The following is a 5,098-nucleotide window of genomic DNA, read 5'->3' on the forward strand; positions in this document are numbered from 1 at the left end:
AATCACATTTATGTTATTATACGCAGTGTGTCGAGGAAACAGCCATGGAATTCACCGTGTCATGATGCTAGTAGGACACGATGCGATAAAATAGCGACAAATGCACACAAAAGCTATGACTGAGAGCTGTGGGAACTAGCAGGCCAAATAAACCAGATGAGTGTGTGAAAGAGAAAGTGCTATTTACATTGAGCACAAAAGTAAGATTAACTCGTCATAGATTTGCTCTGTGCTTGTGTTTGTGTGCTCTCTTTGTTTACACATTGATTTGATTGGTGACCTTACAGATTCAGCACGACTTATCCCTCCTCCGGGATTTCTGCATACTCACAGTCAGTAATGATGTCATTGGAATGTGCAGAGCATTGACCAAACATTACGAAATTACAGCAGATAACATTCTTCAAAAGCTGTCCTATCATACAACATGGGAACTGGCTGGGAATCATGTAGAAGCCAAAAGATTAAATATTTCAAACACAGTTTGGGATAAAAAGCTGTTTTGCTTTGAGTAAAATAGGGCTGTATCTTGTTATGCTTGCCAATGATTCAGCTGACGCTGAAATTCCAGACACCCTCCCACCGGGTCACAGAACTTATGTTTTTAATACTCATGCTTTAATACCACACACATGGACATGTTCATATTTTTGGTTCATCTTTCAAATATAGCACACTTACTTTAACACTGTTGATGACATTAAAGGGATAGTTCACCCAAAATTAAAATTCTGTCATCCTCATGTCTTTGTAATATCTTAATTTATGTTTAGGGTGACCATAAGGGCCATTTTTACGGGGCGCGTCCTTGCCAGGATTTCTATATTCCCTCAAATATCCAGGTTTTGGCTGTTTGCACTGTGCAGATCGATCGTTGTATAACATTCACGAGAGCTTCAGAGCAGACGGCTCCTTATGCTTTCGAATCGCTCTCGCGATACTTTGGGGTCATTCAATGATAGGTGCGCAGCGACGCTTTGATCGTTATCTGTAGATCGCACCTTCTCACGCACCACGATTGGTCGATTATATACAATACCTGCATATTATTGGTCAAACTACTTTGGATGTTTTAGGCAATATAAAAATCCTGGCCAGGACGTGTCCCATATGAATGGCACATATGGTCACCCTATTTATGTTCCACAGAATAAAGAAAGTAATACAGGTTTGGAACAACATGTGGAGGAGTAAATTACAGCATTTTCATTTTTGGGAAAAACAACCATTTTGACAGAGGTGTTTATAGAGATTAATTAAGGAAGATGAGCAGAATACAGTATAATAATCAATACTGAAGCTAACTTGTAGTTCACCAAGTTATGAGTTACTAATTTAACGTAATTAAATAATAATAAATCTGAACATTTCTTAAAAAGAAAAAATAAACGTACAAAAAATAAAGTCATTTAGGTCAAGTCATTTATAGAGGATGTTTAAAACCGAGGTTGAGCTGAAATGTTGTACAAAATAGAAACAAATAAAATAAAAATGAACAGATAAGTACATTAAAAAAATTAAACAATCAATAGAAGAAAAAAAACAAGAAAAATTATAGATACAGAAGTTTTTTTATAAATGAATATCAAAGGTACACAAGGTACATTTACACTAAATACAGAAAATAAATAAAATAAACAATTTATATAGCTGGGTTACTGAGTTGAGCAATAAACAACAGCATTTAACTTAATATTTCCCTATTATAAATTAATAAATAAACAAACAAAAGAATTAGAATCTTGAATTATGAATAATTTTATGAACCAACCAATTCACTAGAATGACTCACATTTTTGTGCTATGAAAGATGAGAGATTGGTTAATCAATGGGATAGTTTGCCCAAAAATTTAAATTCTTGCAGAATTTAATCAACCTCACGTCAATCAAAACCTGTATGGCTTTCTTTCTTCTGTGGAATATACTTTGGAATACTTTCAACAGAAGAAAGTAATAAGCTTTGGAACAACATGAGGGTGATTAAATTATTTTTTGGGTCAAGTCAAGTCAAGTCACCTTTATTTATATAGCGCTTTTAACAATACAGATTGTGACAAAGCAACTGAACAGCATTAATTAGGAAAATAGTGTCAATAATGCAAAATGACAATAGTAAACACTCAAACCACACAGCGGGTGAACTATCTCGTAAACATTAAAGAGCAATGTAGTATTTGGTTGCGTTTCACCTACTTGCCGGTCACTTCCCATCACTGGTCAACCTGTGCAAAAGACCGCTTTTTTGACAAATGACATATGTTTGTGCAAAGCTGTTACGTTTAGAGTTTAATATATTGGATCAACTCAGTTTGGGGCCTCAAAGTTAAGTGAACGGCTTTCATGACTCCCCACATGATCAGACATTGACACTTGACACTGTGAATGATGGCCACTCCATGTCTTTGAAAAAGAGCATCAAAAAACAGCCCATCACATCCCTTTCTTTCCTCTGTCCTTTCATTCTCCCACATAGCAACTTTTTTCCCCTTTCTCTCTCTCTCCATCCGATGGCTTGCTCTCTCCCCCTCTCTGGATTCTGTGCTGTGGGTCCTCCTGACAAAGGGAATTGTAAGGATGAGCCTAACTGGTATTGGCCCACACAATGGACCTGAAGAATGCAGAGAGGGACAAAGGGTGGCCATTGGCTGGGTTAGCCCTGGGGTGACAGATCCGAATGGACGGATGAACACGGGGGCTGCGCTCAGGTCTGCGAGGGACCGGCCAACCCCCCGCCAGGCCTGCCCGAAAAGCGCTGCGGTCAGGGCCCGCAAACAATCGACCAGCGCTAACTAGCCATCCCGCTTGGTTCTCCCCCACTCGTGGTGATTGATATGGGAAACGCAGAGCGCACTGTCCCGTTATTGTGCTTTCAGCCTGCAATTATCACCCTCGCCTCATGCAAATATCAGAGATTAGGTCGCTAGCATTTAACTCTGATTTTGTATACATAACCGGTTTAGATGGGCCATCGAATACCACGGTTATGCCCAGCACCCAACGAAAACGTCTGAAACGAATGCAAGAGACTAATGAAAGCCCTCGGCTGACATTAAAGAATGGAGGCATGGAAATGTGCTCATATGTGTTGCTGTAAGAGTGAATGGCTTCACCCATGGGATGATAAATTAAAAGAGAGGTGTGGATTTGCATTGTGGTCAGGTATGTGATGTGTGTGAACATTTTTTGGGCAGCACATGTGCTGTTCTTCAGGGTTTTATAGAGTGCCTGAACAAACCAAAACACCATTAAATTAAATTTCATCCATCAATTGTATTAATATACTGTGTAAACATTACTCTACAAAAATGGTTCTCAACCAGGGGACTGGGGCCCATAAGATGACTTAAAAGGATATAAAAAAAAAAAGATAAAACAGGCATTACAATAAGCCCAAACAACTAAAATCAAGACATTTCTTTAATTTACCCCCAAAACGACCATCTTGCAAAACCTGGATTTCTAGACTTGGACAAGTAATAGAATAAAATCTTACAATGAATATACATTTTCTGGTAATGCCAAAGCTAAAAAAATATTTACTGGGTAGAAATTGAGTAAAAAAATATTTGTAGTATTTTTAATATTTATTAAAGATTAAAGTGATTATTACGTTTTGAATATGGATATTTTTCTTACAAAAACGCATTGATTCGCTACAGGAGGCCTTTGTTCACCCCCCGGGGCCATGTGAGACACTTTTTTTATGGATGGGTGCTTTTTATTTCACTTCTTTTGGACTAAAGCACTGCAACACCCACTGACTGCAATGATAGCACTTGGAATAGCCAGGACCATTTTTAATATAACTCAGACTAGATTCGTCTGACAGAAGAAAGTCATATACACCTAGGATGCCTCGGGGGTGAGTAAAACACAGCCTAATTTAAATTTTTGGGTGAACTAACCCTTTAAGTAAATCACAAACAACTTGAAAAGTCACAAGGCCTTTGAATATTGTTTTCTTAATTGCTGAACAACTTTTTGAACTGAACTGAAACAATAAAGAACTAAATGGAGCTGAATAATTAGACTATTGTCATCTGTAGAGCTGGTTTACAGCTGAAATAGAATTAATTTCATAAATGATCTATTTTACAACATTAACACTGTTATTTCCTGTTTATTCATGTAAAGCTGCTATGAAACAATCTGTATTGTACAAAGCACTCTATAAATAAATGTGATTCGACTTGATAATGGGGGGGCCTTGGAGTTGAAAAGGTAGAGAACCATTGCTCTATAGCCACATTAATCTATTTAATAAGCAATTTCTATTATTGTCTGTTGCTATTTAAGCTTTATCACACCTTCACAGATTGCTAACCTGCGAATAACACACAGGAAAAAGTGTCAGCATGTTAACACTCATATGGACACATCTGCTGCCTGCCAGAAAATGTAAAAATACTGTCCATACACATGCATGAACATCTAATAAAGAGCATTTCTACAGTAGTGAAGCTGGTGATACAAATTCAAATGGCATCATTGCTATACACAGAGCAAATCCAGAAACATCCTCCAGTTACATAATATTAGAGGAAGCATCTGCAGATGGACTTTTGTTCCACTGGCTCTGTTGTTTCCTTTAGCTGTGCTTAAAGAGAGCAACAAATCCAAATACACAGAACTCTACCAAACAGCACCTGGAAATGACATTCAAAGCACTACAGTCTTGCATTACATTAAAAAACCTATTTGAATGCTTATACAAAAGAACAATTGGTAAGGCAGATCACATTAAACACACATTCCGTTTACTTTGATATACCTGCAATTTGATCCCAACATCTTAGGAACCGCATCACTACAAGGATGTGCATGGTTTAATGCACACTGAGACCACAACGTGCTTTTATTGTACACTTAAGGCATTGTCTACATGGATGACTGACCTTTTGAAAAAAGGAGGTAACGTTCCTACAGATAGACCAGCATTTGTCTTACACTATCAAAAGTCAACCAATACCATCATATTTGTATATTTATATCAACATACTATTTATTAATACAAAACATTAATTCACAGTACACAAATACTAGTATTATTATTAAAATGTATATATTAACTTTTTTTTAAATATATATATATATATA

The sequence above is a fragment of the Sinocyclocheilus grahami genome, unplaced genomic scaffold (assembly GCF_001515645.1).
Source record: "Sinocyclocheilus grahami isolate Dianchi unplaced genomic scaffold, SAMN03320097.WGS_v1.1 scaffold540.1, whole genome shotgun sequence".
NCBI classification, from domain to species: domain Eukaryota; kingdom Metazoa; phylum Chordata; class Actinopteri; order Cypriniformes; family Cyprinidae; genus Sinocyclocheilus; species Sinocyclocheilus grahami.